Source organism: Leopardus geoffroyi, chromosome B2, assembly GCF_018350155.1.
Source record: "Leopardus geoffroyi isolate Oge1 chromosome B2, O.geoffroyi_Oge1_pat1.0, whole genome shotgun sequence".
In the NCBI taxonomy this organism is placed as follows: domain Eukaryota; kingdom Metazoa; phylum Chordata; class Mammalia; order Carnivora; family Felidae; genus Leopardus; species Leopardus geoffroyi.
Genome location: NC_059332.1, coordinates 21,472,056 through 21,490,306, shown reverse-complemented (window position 1 = coordinate 21,490,306; position 18,251 = coordinate 21,472,056). Strand labels below are relative to the sequence as shown.

The window sequence follows — 18,251 nt, the reverse complement described above, 5'->3', positions numbered from 1 at the left end:
AGTGTGCAGAGCGCGTTGTACTTTTTCAACTCGGCGTTCCCCGGAGCCGAGGACCCGAGCGCCCCACGCCGCGCTACGTGCGCTCGGGGCGTTGGGGCCGGCCGGGGATGAGCTGGGCAGCCCTCTCCCCTCGGGCTGCGCGCCGGGCCGCTCCTCCTCCTCCTCCTCCCCTCTTCCCCCTCCTCCTCCTCCTCCTCCCCTTCCTCCGCTCCTTTTCCCCTTCCCGAGCTGCCGGCTCTGCCAACCAGCTCCCAGCGCGAGCCGCCGCGGCCGCCGCAGCGCCCCGCCGCCAGGACCTGATGCGCATCCATATTAGCCGTCCGAGCGCAGGAATCCGGCCCGACCCGCGCCGCCGCGCCCGCCGCGGAATTTATTTTTAACCAGCACCGCGGGGACTCGGATGGTGCGCGCACCGCCGGCCAGAAACATCTTCCCAGCGCTGCTCTCCATCTTCCGCCCTCTCTCCCCCGACATCCTCCCCCCCATGTGGGAGGGGAAACTTTTCTCCTACATACTTTCGAGTCCCTCTCGGGCCGAGAAGCGCGGAGATGACGGCGCCCGCCCGCCGCCGCAAGGTATTCGGGGGTGCCCGCCTGGGGTGTTCGCTCGGGGGTGCCCGCTCGGGGCTGCGCGGTGGGAGCATCCGCCGCGCCCAGCTCCGCGGACTTTGATCCTCCCTGGCGGACGGCGCCGGCCGGGAGGGGGCCGCGGGCAACCCTGCGCCCTCCCCCGTCCCCCCGCTCCTGGCTGGGGGTCACGCCGACCACCGTCCCCGGGTGACCGGGGGGAGGAGGGGGCTGGAGTCGTGTCCGCGCGTATTGTTCCCTGGCCCCTTCCGTTGGCGGTGTACGTGTTTTCGTGGGAGCCATCGGTGTGGAGCGGAGCCTGCATCGCGGTGGGGGTGGGGGGGGGGAGAACCTCGGCACCCGGCGCCGTCACGAGCACAGGAAGGAGGCCGGGAGCATCCGAGGCGGGGCCGGCCGCCGGGCCCGCTTCGCCGCCCAGCTGTGGAGCGCGCTCGGAAACTTTTGTCCGCCGCCCGCTGGACCAATTTTTCCCGAGTTCTGGGGCTTCCCGTCCTCCTCTCATCCCGGCCCGCAGCGCCGAGCCGGGGCGGGGGTGGGGGAGGAGGGCCGGCGTCGAGGGGCAGGGGACCCAGAGCAGCCCCCCCCACCCGGCCTCGAGCCCGGCCCCCCGCGCCCCCTCCCCACTCGCGGTCTCTTAGGAAACTGCGACCTTAATGGTTGCTAAGGAGCAGGGGAGGTCCTTCCCGTCGCCGGCCCCCTCCCTGGGAAGCGGCGTGTTTTCTGGAAGGGGCCGAGGGTCGCGTCGTGGATGTGGTGACTCGCTCCCCGGCCGCTCACGGGGCCGGAGCAGACTCGTGAGTGCGGGACGCGGCGGCCGAGCCCACTTCTCGGCTGGGCCACTTTCCTTTTCGGGCGGGCAAGGCGGGCGGGGGGGGGGGGGAGGGCGGGGGCGGCCCCGGGCAGGGGAGGGGCGCAGGGGGCACGAGGACCCCGGGGTCGCGGGGACCGGCCAGCGGGTGGGCGGGTTGACAGGCGCCGCGTGCAGCTCGCGTCCAGCGTCCGCGATGCATCCGTGATGGGTTATAAAAGAGGAGGAAAGTATTTCTCCTTGCTCAGCAGATTTGCCCTCCCTCGCTCCTTACTGGTTAGAAGATAGAACGTGAGCCCAGATCCGGACGAGCAGTTCACATTCCATTACGAAATTCTACACGGCTTCAGAGCCAGCAGCAGCACACATTCGGGGCACTTTGGAGTTTTTTTCTTCTTTTTGGGGGGATGGTGGTGGTGGTGGAGAGAGATAGAAGGGTGAATAAAAAGCATAACTTTTTTTGGTGTGCTGAAAAACCTGTCTGAGGGTTTTCATCAGTAGAAAAAGTAACCCTCTTGCTTGTTTCAGAGTTTAGATTTAAGCTTAGCCTTGTAAACGCCAATGGAAATAAAGTTTGTCTGTTGGATAGGGATGCTGGAAATAGCGAGGTATTTCGGTCTCTAAGAAGAGACTTGAGATGATTTCTGCAAAAGGCTGAGTTGCTAATGTGCATCCCATATTTTTGAGAGCTTTTTTTCTTTTAGACACGAAGTGGTCTGTGCATGCGCATGAGTGTGTTCTGAAATAAGTTTAGTTGAAGTGGAAGGTGGAGAAAAGGGAACTGCAAAGCAAAGAATGCTTTTTCTTGGGTTTTGGTTGTTTATTTCCCCCCTCCACCCATAGCCCTTAGAAGCATCCTCTAGACCTGGTGCTTTTTCGAGTAGGCAGGTATGGTTCTAAGACATAGTGCAACCCGGAAGTCTAAGTTGGAGGCTGGAGCCCTGACTTAAACTTTTTTTTCTTTTCTTAAACATTTAGTATTGTGCTCCCTCCAGTTGTTACACAGAACTTTTGAAGAAATGGGTCCGAAATTAGTGTTCAAATAATTTATGCACCGGTGAGCCACTAATGTCTGGTTTGTTGTTGTTGTTGTTTGTTTGTGTTTTACCTTTGCATTTTGGAAGGAGCTCTCTGGGTACCTGCTGATGGATCCTGCTTTGATGTGTTTTGAGCTTTGGTTACACTGATGAATTAAACATTTGAATGTCTTTTATCAAGTTTTAAATGTGTGAAAAAACACCTTCCCTCCCACCCACCCCCACTTTTACAAAAGAAAGGGAGAGCCCTTTGATTTAGTTATTTGTTTAGCTTGTGCTCCATTTTAGGCTGTTAATGAACTTGCACTGTTTTATCATTCTTAAAAATACTGCTAAACAGGTTGCATTTTTGTATGTTTTGTTTTTAAAGGGTTTGCTGGTTGTGTGATAACTCTTAAAAAACTGCTGCTAAATGCTTACTGTTACATGGCATATCAGTCTCTACGTTTTTCTAGATACTCCTTAATTTCTCATCAGAAATTCAGAGCCTAAGCCCTGATGGCAGACAAGTGTTTGTTATGTGATGGGGAAGATGGGTCTGACTCAGCTGGCACAGGTGGTGCATCCATTCCTAACTATTTACATCATCCAACAAGTGACCTTTTGATTGAAGGGTCTTTTATTTTAGATATCTCCAGGCCGACTCCTGAGATCTTATTTGCATCCAGCACAGGTATAGAATGTTGAAGAAGGAAAATAAATCTACCTTGTCAGTGTGCATCTGATCAAGTTGTTTATTGGTTTTCTGCTGTATTGTCAGGCAATAGCTAGTTGCCATTATGTGGCTCGCATTTTTTACTCTTCAATTTTTAACTGCTGTGTTGATTCACTTTCTCAGGTCAGTTTGGAAATCTTTGCCGTCTTTAAGCTCAGTTGTTAATATCATTTATTACCTTCAGCAGAGGAAGATTCCTGGTGAACGAAGTTAAAAAAAAATTCTACCCTTTTAGGGTTTTGTATGATATAACTAACATAAATTTAACTCCTACAAAAATTGGTTAAATGTGCTCGCTAGAAACAGTCAGAAGTGAATCCTTTTGATGTTTCTATTCATTATCCTTCTGAAAAGTAGGTGGTGCTTAAAAGGTCATAGGATAAGGGTTGCTAAGCAGCTAAACAGAAGGATGCTAAAATTAACCAAAGCATTTTTGAAAGGGAGTCCTTCCCTGTTTTACATTATTTACTAGATTTAATTAATTTTTGAATCATCCCTGTCCTCTGACCTAGCAAGGTAGGCTGTTAAGTTTGTTTTGTTTCTGTTATCATATTTAAATAATCTCTCTTTCTTTTATAAGTGTCTTTTAATTGAAGTTCATGCTCTCTGACCAACTCTGGTGTCAGATGGCAGCTTGTCTGGGCGGACTTCTTGTCTGATACCCGTGTGTTCAGGTTAAACCTTGCCTTCCTGAGGATTGAGGATATATGTGTGTAACACCACCTTACTGCATTAATTCATAACAGGTTAGTTTGTTTTGGAAAATCTAGCTAATCCAGAAAGTGATGTCTTACTGTCATCTTTATTAACCAGATTTGCATTCAAAAGATAGAAATGCAATATAGTATCAATAGAAAGTATGCAATATAGTCCCTCCTGATAACAGGACAATAGTTTTCTTCCCCCTTTCCTGAGATTAGATTAGGTTTTGATAGGATTCCACCTCCCATCTCAGTTTTTTCAGCCCAGTTTATCATACCTTTTAGAAAATAATCGTATTAGGTTTAGCGTATCTTTGGGTGACCAAATGTGAGAAAATAGAAAGCAATATGATTTGTGTAAGGTTTTCTGCCTTAAGTATGTTTAAGGATCTTGAAGTTGTACAGTGAGATAAAATAGTTGAAATCTAACAGAAGCCAAGGTTGGTAACCATCATCTCTTGGTTGAAAGGCAAGCCTGCTATAAGTCAAAAGTTTCCCTGCCTCAGAGTTGTTTGTGTACATCTGACCTACTGAACAGGCAAAGTTGAGTAACATTTTTTTATATCCAAATATAATTAAGAAATTGGATGGGTTCTTTATGGGGGGGGCAGGGTAAATGAGTTCTCTTTCTCAGACTTAGAAAGTGATTTTTGAGAAGAAATAGCTATGGCCCTCTTCAGAACGCTGGGGTCAGATTGTGAGTTCCATGCCCCGGGGGGCCTCCCCATAAATCAGAGGTAAAAGGTGTACCATATGAAACACAAAGGGAGGCATACGATGTGCTTTCTGAAATGCATCACTTATTTTTAATTTCCCCACTCCTGTGGAAGGCAGGATAGAGAGGAAAACCATCTGCTCTGTTTTCACCACGACTGAGGTAGAAGATCAAGAAGGGTTTGGGGGTTGGGGGACGGGAGTGGAGAGGAGTAAGGGAGGCAGACTTTTTATGGTAGCTGCCCTGTGGGACAGTGTCATCAACAGTGCTGGGCTCAAGGTTCTCTTATCACCTTCTGGGTGTTCACTGTTGGTATGAAGGGAAGCCTGTGTGGATTGGAGCCAGAGATGGAGCTCCATGTTGGTTGGTGGAGAGGCAGGGAAGCCTGGGAGGAGGGCGCAGGGAGCTGTTCCTTCCAGCTACTGGTGCATCTTGTTTCTGATGGTACTTCAGGGTACAGGTGAACCAATCTGCCCATCAATGAAGGTGGTGGCCTGTGACTAGGTGCTTGAGACAAAAGAAGTGAGAGAGGGTGGAGATGTTTGTTCAGTGAGATTCAAACAAGTAATGCTAAGAGAATTTGAAAGCTTCTGTGAAGTCCCCAAGGCTGGGGACACTGGGTACTGACTGCCCTTGCTGGATTCACCTGAGGCCTTTCAGACTCCCTGAGGGCGGGTGGTCCTGATAAGGGAGAGAAAGCCTGGTGAGCACCGCCTCCCACCCCCCCATTTCTTTGTCAGCCAGCCAGACTACAGTGAAAAAGTCTCAGTGGGGGTAATTAGATAAAGCTTTTAAATGGCTCTATTTGTTTTTCCCTGGCTTGCTTAGGATCTCCTCTCTTTTTAACCCCCTTTTTCAGAGGCTGTGGGGTAGGATGGTCAGAAGAATGTTTGAGACTTTTAGTGGTTTCATGGCTTCTAAATTTTCAGTTTTTGTGAGGATGTACCTTTGACAAAGTCTTCACCCTGCTTTTGTGAAGGCCGTTTAACAAAGATTCAGATTTTATCCTCAGAGCAACAAACACTGTGAGGGTTAGGTGGGTATATTAACCCATTTTACAGCTGTGCCAGTTTCCACTCTGTGGCTGGTAATAAGCCTAACCCGTGTCTAGCTGCACAGAACACCTGCTTTTTAAAGTCAGCTTAGCTTCCGAAGAATACGTGCCTATTTGTGTGTGCGTGCACACGCGCATGTTGTAAATGAGACCAGATCCTTTTCACAATAATTCTGTGTTGGATTTGAAAATGTAAGGCAATTAAAAAGAAACTTTTTAGCCTTTGGCACATCTCTGTTGATGAATGTGATTGTACACTTTTTTTTTTTTTTTTTTTAGTAGGTTTTCTACCTCCTGGAATTGTTGTAAGAATAATAAATGTTCCAGAAACTCAAAATCTATATATGGAAGAAAGTGGTATATTTTGAGCTCAGGAAGCTTTGTGGGTATCCACTCTGGATTTCCTTTCCAGAATTGTGCACAGTTCCAACCCTTGAGGCAAAATTTGCCTGGGAGTTTATGTTCAAATTGGGGAAACGCAGCACTTTTCTTTCTGCTTTGGGTGCTGAGAGACAAACAGAACTAGTAAATTTTTCTTAATGAAGTTCACTTAGGGATGGATTTTAAGGACAAGGCATGGCGTGGAAAGCTTTGGACTCACCCTTGAAAGCAGTGGATCTCAGAGTTGGCGGTTTGCCCCCAGGGGCATTTGGCAATGTCTGGAGACGTTTTTGATTGCCTTGCTGGGGGGTGGGGTGGGGTGGGGGGAGGGGTGCTACTGGCCCTCAGTGGGTAGAGAGGCCGGGGATGCTGCTATCCTTCCCACAGTGCAAGCTGATGGCCTCACAACAAAGACTCATCCAGTCCAGGATGTCAGTAGGTGGAGGTTGAGAATCCTGCTCTAAAGGTACAGTAGTCGTGGCCTGTGTTGTGTGAGCAAGTGGCCCGGGTGTAGTCCGCGTAACACACGTGATGTATCTGGAGATCTGAAATTTCATAAAGCAAGTAAGCTCCCATTACATGCCTGTGAGGTACCATGGCTGGCATATTCCAGGTTTCACAGAAAATTCGGGGCTGGGGAAGACATTAAGTGGCGTTAAATATACTTAAAAACCCCACAGTAAATAAAAAGTTCTAGAGCTCATCTGCTTCTAAAACAAACCAGATTCGTTGGCACTGGGAAGCTGTTCCGAGTCACTTCTTCAGTTATTGGGAAACTTGCTCTGGTGCTGTCATCTGCCAGTTTTCCCTCATGTTTTAAGTTACGCTGAGTGTCTTCCCCCCCCCCCCCCCCCCCCCCCGCAGTGTTTGAACTAGCCTTTACGTGCTTGACGGTCCATGTTTTTGCACTCTTAAGTGCAAGATAACTCTCCCTGGTTTTGTTTCCTCAGGTTTTTGCAAAAATTCTTACATAACTACCCACCCTCTCTCTGGGGCAGCGTTTTGGAACCTGGCCTTCTGTCCATACGTTTCCCCTCGAGGGGCATGGATGGCGGGCTGCTCCCATAGCTGAAAGAGACCAGGAGGGAGTGAGGGGGAAGTCACGGGGGTTCTTTTCATGTTCTTGGGACTCCTGGATCTCACACATGAAAAGGTGGTTGATCTCAAGAACCAAAATGTGGTATACGAACTTTAAACCGGATTTCCTCAGATCAGAAAGGTCTAGGATAGTGACAGGAGTGAGCTTGTGGCCACGGGTGCCACTTGCCTGACCCTTGTCCTGTTCCACTGCCCCCCCCCCCCAGGGCTTTGTCACACAGGCAGGAGGTGAGGAGCTGAGAAAAAGGCAGGAAGACAGGGAGACTGAATTCTAGAAGGGAAGGGCTGTCTGCTGGAAGTACCAGTTGCCCCTAAGATTGCCTGGGCTCCCATTGACCTTAGAGAAATGTAGGACTCTGAAAGGTAGCTTTTTTTTTTTTTTTTTTTTTTAACATCCTAAACCTGTGGGTAGACAGTAAGCATCTGTTCACATCTGTTTGTGCTGCTCTTGCTCTGTGACCTGCTCTGAAACCCCCGTGGCTGTCCTGTTCCTGGGTAATAGGAACCGTGGATTCTGGTGCTTTTCTGCCCTCTCTAACCTATAAAGCGGCAACTCCCTCAGTCTCCATTTGCAGCTTTTCCCCAACCAGGACCTTTTGTCACCTGGCTTACCTGCAGGTGCCCCAGAGGTGACTTGTAAAAATAAAAGTCCTCTCCCATACTTCTAGAAGGTGGTCTGAGGTGCATCATCCACCCAGTCTTCTGGCCAGGAAGTGCTTTGCCCACCTTGTGTCTGTCTTGACCCCTAAATTCAGTGACCAGACCCTCCCCAAAACTTCTGTCCTGGGACTCTGACCTCAGGTCCTCATCATGTTGCAAACACCTCCTCAATTAGCTTCCCGCTGCCTGTATTCCCTGCTCCAGCTCATCCTCCTCACTCTGCTCAGAAACTCAAACGGCACATGGTGTTTGCCTGCTGAAAAACATCTCTTGGCTCCCTGTTGTCTACAGGAAGAAATCCAAACTCCTCAGCTTGGCACCCGAGGACCTTCATCATCAGCTTCCAGACTCTCTTTCTAGTTTCGGCTCCTGCCACTTTTCTGCACCACGACTGTTTCTGCGTGTGCGTGGGTTGTTCATTCGGGCTCATCCCCATCCACTTCTAGCAAACAGCGTTTCTTAGATCTTCCTTCAGACCACTTCTTGCAGGGAGAATCAGGTCCTCCATCCAGAGGATGTCCAGGCCATCATAAAGTACCTGTTGACCTGTATTTCCCCACCTCCAGAATGGGGGGGGGACTTTAACTCTTCTTTTTTCCACCTTCTGTACCTAGCTCAAGGATTGCATAGTGGTGCTTAGTTGATAAGGTATGTTGATTGGATCCATTTTCTCATACCAAAAGCAAGAGTTTTTGTAGAAGTGCAGGGTATTGTTGGAGAAGAGCACATAAAATTTGGAGGCTAAGTCCTAAATATCAGTACAGACTGTGAGTAGGAAACAGAAGTAAACGAGTCTTTAGCACACCCATCATGCAGAGATTTGGTGTTAAGGGAACAGTGGTGCAGAAGAATTTTGAATTACGGAAATTTTAAAATAAAACTTCGCTGAGCTTAATTTGCTGGAAATTAAAGAGAAAAAAAATCTTTGTTAATGCCTGATTGCACTAAAAGCTGTCTCACTAGGGCCCTTACTAATTATAACCACTTTTCATGGCTCTTAGTTTGAAGTTTATATTAAATAGGAGAGATGGGCACACAGATCAAAGACCAAAATCATTTCAGAGCTCCAACGTGTAGGCCCATTTTCTCTGCTTAGTTAGATTTTTGTTTCATTAGTGGATGAGTTAATAGGAGTGTTGGTCTGTGTATAATTTAACTTTTCTTTTTTCCGCTACTCCTTGGATTGAAAACAAAACACCAGATAAGAAACCTGCACTTTATTTGTGGGTGCATGTGTGTGGAATATACTTGATAGAAGTTGAGTATAGATCATATTGATGGAAAGAGTCATTTCACTGTTTTAGGGGAGTTTCCTTTATGCTGAGACTTTATTATTTTAAAAAACCCACTTCTGAATAGACAAAATCATCTCAAAATTGTTTAAGTTTCTTTTAAAAGAGGTGCATTATAGCTTCAGAGATAGGGGAGATACCAGATAGATTGGGTGAGAGGTGTTTTACTGATGGAGCCTTTTGTACCTAGAATAATTTTTTTAAACTGCATAGTGGAGGGGCTTGGTATCCTTCATATAAGATGAAACCCTAGCTGATTAAAATTATATTCCTTACCTTTAAGTATTCCTATTGTGCTTATCTGATAACTAGAGTTTAGGCTCAGATCTGGCAGGTACACTCAGATATAATATTCTAACTCTTTTATTTCTGAGGAGGCTTATGTATTTTCTTCTCTGCTATGGAAAACAGATTTTTTAAAAGTCATTTCTCTGCCATCATAGGGCTTTTAATTGCTGTTTTGAGGGATAATTACATAAAACTAGTGAACATCTCAAACAGATTTCTCATGACTTGGTTAGTTAATCCTATATTGGATCAAACTGTTAAGTTAAAATTTTAAACTAAGTATAATTTAAAAGAGACTTCACTTGTACATCTCTAAACTTAATTTGTATTTAAATCATGAAAATAAGGTTTCTGAGAACTATTTGTTGTTCAGGACAAGCCCTTTTTCCTAAAATTCTATCAAGTTGGGAGTCAGTATCAGACCTGATCTCCTTTAAAATGTTTTTTTTTAAGTTTATTTATTTATTTTGAGAGAGAGCATGAGCGGGGGAAGGGCAGAGAGAGAGAGAGAGAGAGAGAGAGAGAGAGAGAGAATGAATATCTCAAGCAGGTTCCACACTGTCAGTGCAGATCCCCGATGCTGGGCTCAAACTCATAAACTGTGAGATCATGACCTGGGCTGAAATCAAGAGCCGGATGCTCAGTGGATTGAGCCAGCCAGGCACCCCTAATCTCCTTTTAGAAAACAGTTTTCTGCCCCCAGATTTGCCAACCTCAGAGTGTTAAATTTTTTTTAACATTAACAGATCTTTATTTATTGATTTTTTTATTTATTTAGTATTTGAATATATACCATGTGAAGGCTGTAATAAACACCAAGAGTGTAGTATGAGAAAGAGACCATTGCTGGCTTCACAGAGGTTGGAAAATACCCATTCGTCCACCAAGTCACATACTTCTGTGCTAGGTGCAAACTGAATGAAGTAGGACAAGGACATATGAAGTTTGGCCTCTGGGTGTGGGCAAGATACTGGGAGGCAGGTCAAGGAAGGCATCCCATGGAGCTAATAATGTCTGAAAGATGGTGGAGGGAAGGAAGGAGTGTGTTAGAGAACAGCTTACTCAAGTCCTGTGGTTGGGGAGGGGGCTGCCCACTGAAGTGAGAAAAGCACAGTGTGTGTGTGTGTGTGTGTGTGTGTGTGTGTGTGTGTGTGTGTGTAGGAAGAAAAGACACAGAACCAATGAATGACAGCACGGTGAGGTAGGTAGGGGCTTCACACTGTAACCCATAGTTATTTGGAATTTTTCTTAAGAACTTAAACAGTGTTAGGCCAAAGAATGGCATGATGAGATTTGCATTTTTAAAGATTATTCCTGCCCAGAGTGGAGGATAGACTAGACTGCAAGGAAGCTATTTTGCCTTCTGTTTGTTTGCAAGATGCATAAGGCCAGTTTTTCAAAATTTTGAAAACCAGGGGTACCTGGGTGGCTCAGTCAGTTGAACATCTGACTCTTGATTTTGGCTCAGGTCATGATCTCACAGTTCGTGGGATTGAGCCCCGGGTCAGGCTCTGCACTGACAATGCAGAGCCTGCTCGGGATTCTTACCCCACCTCCCACCCCTGCCATCCCACCGCATCTCTCTCTCTCTCTCTCTCTCTCTCTCTCTCTGCCCCTTCCCCATTCAGGCCTGCTTGTGCATGCATCCATGCATGCACTCTCTCTCTCCCTTTCTCAAAATAAAAAAAAAATTTTATTTGAAAACCACTGGTGGCTTGGAGTATGGCAGCCATAAAGGTGGGGAACCTGGATGGCTTTGATAGAGATCTCAGCAGTGTGAAGGACTCCTGGAGGGGGAAGGGGAGAGATGGCTTCCACGTCTGGCTTTTGTGGTAGACAAGTGGGGGTGCCTTTCTCTGAAACTAGAGTGCTAGATAAAGCAAGGTTCATAAACAAGGTATGTTCCCTGTTCTTTTTTTTTTTTTTTTTTTTTTTTTCAACGTTTATTTATTTTTGGGACAGAGAGAGACAGAGCATGAACGGGGGAGGGGCAGAGAGAGAGGGAGACACAGAATCCGAAGCAGGCTCCAGGCTCTGAGCCGTCAGCCCAGAGCCCGACGCGGGGCTCGAACTCACGGACCGCGAGATCGTGACCTGGCTGAAGTCGGACGCTTAACCGACTGCGCCACCCAGGCGCCCCATCCCTGTTCTTTAAAGAATGATTTTTATGTTCTTTAATACTTTCAGCATCTTCTCTGCTTGTATTGTTTTCATCGGTTCAGACTTACACCCCTGGCATGGATAAAAGCCTGAAGAGTAGCCCTATATTTAAAAAGTGAGAAACGGAAACAAATGAATAGCTTCCTCCTTCCCTCCTCATTCTCTCCCTTTCCTTCTGTCCTTTTAATTTTCTGATGTCTAAAGGAAATGGAAAGTTTTCTTATAGAGGGCCCGAGCTTCTGAATGATTTTCGGATGAGATCTGCGACTGTCTTCAGAGCGTTGAAGTTTCTGTTTGTTTTAGTGATGCTTGATCTGTTTGGCTTGTGAGCACGGGGCTCGGGAAGAGGCTTTGTGTACGCACCAAGGTAGGACTCTCAAAACTGCACGAGCCTTTGACTTAGGAGTGTCAGAACTCCCTCCTGACCTGATTTTCCAGCATATTTCAGTTTCTCAGTGGTCACCTGACACTCTGAGTGTCTCAGAACCGCATCAGTATTTTGCTTGCTCGGTAATCTGCGTGAAAACAGAGTTCATTCAGTAAACAAAACTTGCTGTGTATCTACTGTGTGCTGGGCTTTCCACTAGATCTGTGGGTGTCAAAGGAAAAGATTTTAATCCCTGCCACAAGGAACATAGCTTGTCCCCACTGAGCGATTGTCTCGCCTGTATTTGAACGCTTCTGGCCATGGCCCACTTGCCCCTCCCAGGCAGACCTGGGGTTTTTACTGCGTTAATTAACTTTTTTTTTTTTCTTTTCAAGGCAGACAGATCTTTGTGGAACGAGATAGAAAGTGACGTGTTTTCCACTGAGCTGGTGAAAACTAGAAGCTGCAGCCGAGGCATGCTGCCTCTTGTAGTGTGACCCTCAGGTCCATAGGCAAGGGCCCTCCTCAGTTACTTTCTCCTGCACTGGAAACTCCTACTTCCTGATGGGGGCGGTGTCTGCCTCGCTTGCCTGCACAGCCGTACCCCTGTGTGTGAGCCGGGACACCACCCCTTCAGGTGATCTCACAAGAAAGTATTAGCAGTGCTCCTGAATTTGGTAATGCTTGTCTCTGACGTTATACAAATGACTCATCAAAAAGCCTCAGGTGAGTCCCAGCATGTCCCAAAGATGCTTCTCTTTTATGGTATCAATCCCAACCAGTGTAACCCGAACATCCCAGGGGGCTCCAAATAGTGCTGTTGTCTGTCCACACTGGGGAAAACATGATTTTCCATTTCTTGCTCAGGAGCGTGGGTGTTTCTGCATCACTGCAACCATAAATCCTGTTAGAACAGACACCACACTTTATTCCAGCCCTATATTTGATAAGATGAACCAGTTAGGGTAAAAAAAAAAAAAAAAAAAAAAATCAACAAAGACCTTGCCCCGTCCTATTTCTTTCTAATTTAAATAGCCTGGTAAGGAGATGCTGAGAAGAAAGCTTTAAAAACTGGGTGTAAGCATATTTTTTGAAAATTTAAATCTTAAGGTACTATGCAGACAACTCACGTCTTTCAACCTGACCGTGAGCTGTGGATTTGGAGGTCTAACAAGAAGTGTGGGGGCGCCTGGGTGGCGCAGTCGGTTAAGCTTCCGACTTCAGCCAGGTCACGATCTCGCGGTCCGTGAGTTCGAGCCCCGCGTCGGGCTCTGGGCTGATGGCTCAGAGCCTGGAGCCTGTTTCCGATTCTGTGTCTCCCTCTCTCTCTGCCCCTCCCCCGTTCATGCTCTGTCTCTCTCTGTCCCAAAAATAAATAAACGTTGAAGAAGTGTGTTGCCAATAAAACTTACTAGGCAATGGCCTTGTGATGAATATCCAGAATTGCTGTCAGTAGTATATTCAGTAGCCAGTATCTGTGACAAACATATAAGTTCCCTGTTGGATAACTCATCCATAACCCTAGACAGTGATGAGAACACACACTGTCTGTTGGGTAATTTATTTTTCTCTAAACAGTTGTGTATTTGCATCCTGATACCCCTTGTTGAAGGGCTCGATGGTGCTAGGTTCCCTAGACATTGGGATATTGGAATGTCTTCTGTGTGGCTACCTTCTGGATATATTAGACCATCTGCTGTGTTAAGATTAAGTGAACGAAAGTTTAATATATTTCATGTAAAGCTCCTGAAGAGGTTCATGAAACAAATTAATAAAAAGATACATGCTTTGGAATTTTAATGAGCTTTCTCCAGAGAATTTCAAGGGGGTATCAGTAAGGACAGGCTGTGTGATCTTCTTAAGGCTGTCCATGATATGTCCCTTCATTGTAAAACCATAGCCATTGTTGTCTTGCTAAGAACATAGCATTGGGGGCACCTAGGTGGCTTAGTTGGTTAAGCGTCCAAGTCTTGATTTCAAATCAGGTCATGATCTCAGTTTGTGGGATCAGCCCCCATGTCAGGCTCTATGCGAACAGCGCAGAGCCTGCTTGGAATTCTCTCTCCCTCTCTCTCTCTGCTCTCCCCCTCTTCCTTGCTCATGAGGGCATTTTCTCTCTCAAAATAAACTCAAAAAAAAAAAAAAAAAAGAATGTGGCATTGGGATAGGTGCTGCACAGATGACTTTTTCCTTAGGAAAGTGCCTGTGCTGCCTTAGAATGAGTCAGTTCCATGTGCATTTGGTTATGTCATGGCAGTAAGTGCTGAGAACCCTGGGTAGTTACACCTCCTGTCATTTTCATTGTTGTTTTCTTTTTTTGAGCAGCGCTTGATGTTGATGTGGGTGATAATCATGGCATGTGGGTAGACGCTTGCTCTTTATCTGTCCATTGGAGAGTAGATGGTGTGCAGTCATGCATCCGTGTTGTGGAATACTCTAGAAAAAGGGGGGAGCGTAATTGTCTTGGGGAGGTAGTGTGGTCAAATTACTGTACTTGGAGAATGTGATCAAAATGGCTCGGCGGCTTTATTTCATCGTTACCTTTATATAGCCCATGAAATTTTGGAAAGGCTCCTGTGGTTGGCCAGCCCTTGGAGGTCTCATCATAGTGAGTGCTGCCGCCTGTGTCTCTACAGAAAGCTGAATACATAGACACCACCCTTAAACAGCAGAAACTGTGATGTGGTCATTTATAGTACAGGGAAGTCTGCCTTTAAATACGTTCTATAGACCGCATTTGGGTTAGAGACCACCTTTGGTGAAAAACATCACCAGACAAGGCCTGCTGGTGTTTGTTTTAAATCAGATAAACCAGAAGTTAGAAGTTAAGTCTTTCAGTTTCTCTTCTGCCCTTGCTGGACTTAATCGATGACTCCAATCTGATGACAAAAATCTCAAGTTATTCCGCTTTAATTTTCACCCTTTTTTGGTGGTTAGGCTTTTCAGGTGGACACACACTCCACGTGGGTACCGGGAGCAGCAGTAATGACATCTAACATTTATGGAGCATGTACTAGTCACCGTTGTCCTAAATTCTTGACACGGATGGTCTCCTTCATTTCCTCACAGTGACTCTTTGACTCTATGATGTAGGTCAGTTATTATGCTCATTATTCAGATGAGATGGGGACCCAGAGTGGCAACCGGCGCTGTGTAGCCCGAGTCGAGACCCTGTGCTTGTGGCCATTGCTCACACCATGATCCAGTCACCAAATAAATATTCTCTGACACCTGCCATGTGTAGAGTTCATTGGTATGTACCATCAGGGGGAAAGGTGTGCAGGAACAAGCGTGTGACGGGGTTGCTGGCTTCTGGAAATGGCAGGTTATCTGGCATTTGATAAGAGGAGTTAGACAGACTATGCGTTCAGTGGAAGATCAGGAGGGGAGGTGTGTGTTTGCTGGCGTGAGAGGCTTGCAAAGTGGTGTGGTGTTGGCTCACAGATCAGCTGGAGGGAAGTGGCTGTCCCTGGAGCCTCCCGCTGGCACTATAGGAGAGACCCAGTGATGAAGCCCTGCACAGATCTTTCCGGAAGCTAAACTTCCCCCGTGACCCCATTAGAGAGGTTCCAGTGGATCGGAGGTTGTCTTTCTCATGTGGTGAGAGATGCCCCCAAAGTGAAAGAGTGAGGGCTTGGAGTTGGGGCTTCTGCTGGCCCTCCGTGTGATGGGTAGTGGGGTGCGTGCCTGGCTCTCAGGCCCGCTTTCAATGTCACTGAAAGTGCTCGAGCTCTGTTTCAAAGTAAGAACGGTATGTGGGCCATTTTGGAAAAGCCTGAGACCTGTCAGCTCTATAATCATTTGGGGAAATTGAGTGTTGGTTTGGGTTTCAGTAGGGCTGGTGCCTTGAAAACAGGCCCCTTGTTGTTTTATGTTATAATAGGCTGTCATGTAACATATAAATTCAAGATTTGGGGGGCACCTGGGTGGCTCAGTTGGTTAAGTGTCTGACTCCTGATTTCAGCACAGGTCTTGAGCTCATGATTTGTGAGTTCGAGCCCCACATCAGGCTCTGCACTGACAGTGTGGAGCCTGCTTGGGATTCTTTCTCCCTCTCTCTCTGCCCCTCCCCTGTTCATGCTGTCTCTCTCTGTCTTTCTCAAATAACTAAAAAACTTTAAAAAAAAAATTAATTCAAGATTTTTGCCTCAAGATGCTAGGGTTCAGGATCAATGACATAAGCGGCTCAGTCATCTGTGCTAACTAGTGAAGGGGGTGCAGCAATCGATCTAATTACTAACCTGATCTTAAACTTTGTCCATATGCAAGGGAGATAGACTTGGGAAGGTAATGTTCTTTGGTTGCTTTGCTTTTTAAGCAATAGGAGCACTGTAGACTGGAGGGCAGTGATAGAAAGCCGTCCTTTCTCCCTTAGGATGTTTGGGGATGGAGGTCACCAGTGTGCATCGTTCCTCCCCTTTTTGGGGGTGCCTGAGCAAGTTATGGGAACTGGCAGATCTCGAATTGCAATGAGTGCTTGATGGTCTGTTTCCTGTTTCCGGTGGGTCTGTGGAGAAGGATTGTTTTGAAATTGGTAACCAATAGAAAATTTCAGCCTTGTGTGCTGCCAGCTCAATTGTAAATGGGCTATCTTCTGCTTGCTGCTGCTATTATGGTCGTGGTCATTTTGCTTGTGGCAATTTGATAGCTTCAGCAGGAGTGTAGGGACAAGATGTGTGGGTTGGGAGGCCAGCGTTCTGTGCCCCTTTCCAACCCCCCGTGGAATACCACCATCAGCTTCCCTGCCTCGGGAAGTGTCACTTCTCGACACTTTCCCCAGGTACTAAGCTCCAGGGATGAAAGGATGAGCGAAGCGTGCCCTAAAACTCCCCAGCGCATCACAGCCAGCAGGGACATGGGGGCAGGCAGAGGACCCAGGAGTGGGAAGTAGTGGGAGGAAAGAGGAAGTGATGTCTTCACATGGGAAGGGCTGGCCATGTGGAGAAACAAGTGGGGAAGGGAAAACGGACTTCTAGGCAGAAGGGCAGTGTTTGTACTGGCCCTGGAGTGCAGAAATATGAGGCTTCTTAGGGGCCAGGGCAGGGTAGGAAGTAGGGTCTGGCTGGAGGGGTAGGGCCAGGGGTGTTGAGCTGAGTTAGGGATGGAGGGATGTTGAGATGGGATTCTGTAAAAAGAAACAGGCTGGCTTGTGTAGACAGTGATGAGCCATCACATGCTGTGAAGTGGGGCCATGATGTGAGCAGCTTGTCTCAGAGAAAGAACACTGCTAACTAACCGTTTAGAAAAAGAAGGCAGTGGAGGAGACAACATGTCCAGCAAAGTGTAGCAGGAACTTAGAATTTGGTGCTGCGTTTAACAGGATAATTTACCTTCCCTTGCGCCTCCCCCCCACCAGAGGTTTTTCAGCCCAGGATGTGTGGGCTGCCCTCTGAAATGTGACATGATCTCGTTGAGAGGTGGGAGCTTTATTTCAGCAAATAGAACTCAGGCCAGCTATATTTAAACTTCCTTAGTTGTGTTTTAATCATTGGTACTTATTTAGGCTTATCAGGTAGCAGAATTAGTTGGAGGAGAGAGACTCTCTCTTTTCCCTCTGGGAGTGGACACTGGGAGTCAGAGGGAATTATTTATGTTGTGATTGTAATCACCAGTTTGTCAGCTGGGAGTGAATGGGTTTGCAAAGGGAGCAGGCAGAGGGCTAGCTCCTTTGCAGTCTGGATGACCCTGGGGCTGAAGGTTTTGGGGGCTGAGAGCCCCTGGTGGAAATTGTTCCTAAAGAGGAAGCGCCCTGAGCAGGGCCTGCCTGCTCACCTGTGCCTTTGAACTCACCCAGGTAGTGGCTGTGCCTCTCATGCCCCAGCCCTCTGCTCAGATTCCACCTGCCTCTCTGTAGATGAAGTCACTCTGGAAGGGGAGCGCTGGTGCCCAGGGCTTAACCCCCCTGCCTGGGGTGCGTGTGTGTGTGTGTGTGTGTGTGTGTGTGTGTGTGTGTGTGTGTGTAGGAAGTCACATAGCAGGCCCCAAAGACAATCAGTGGTTTATTAACTACAGTAGGGACACGATATTGCCTTTACTGTTAGGTTTTCAGAGTCCTCTGCCCTCTGGGGAAGACGTGTTCAATTTTATATGTGTGGCTGGATACATTTCAAAGCCGGTACTCATGGACTGAGGGACCTGGCTGAGAGGGCTGTGAAAAATGTAGGCGGGTCCCCTCGATTCAGGAGGTAGGACACAACATAGACCTTAAAGTTAATGATCTCTATCCCCAAAAACTGATTTTCTATGTTACGAGTCTGTGAGCTGTCGTCAGCCTCCTTTGTTCAGTGTTGTTTCTGAACATGGTCTCTCATTTGTGCTAGACATGAGCTGGAGGAAGTGGGGTGCTGGCTACAGCGGGGCTTTGAGGGACCAGGAGGGGAATGGTGCG

At 47.2% G+C, this 18,251-nt stretch overlaps 1 protein-coding gene across 7 annotated transcripts in view; it reads left to right on the top strand.

Annotated features, from left to right (window-relative positions):
- Positions 1-18,251, top strand: part of RREB1 (ras responsive element binding protein 1) — a 183,951-nt gene that overhangs the window by 50,536 nt on the left and 115,164 nt on the right. The window contains exon 1 of one of the 7 annotated variants that reach the window (XM_045497486.1): positions 203-575. The exons of 5 other annotated variants lie outside the window; for them this stretch is intronic. The gene's annotated coding sequence lies outside the window, so the exon portion shown is untranslated. Of the gene's footprint in view, positions 1-202; positions 576-957; positions 1,382-18,251 lie in introns of those variants that run through there. One more of the 7 variants, XM_045497485.1, reaches the window with a different exon arrangement.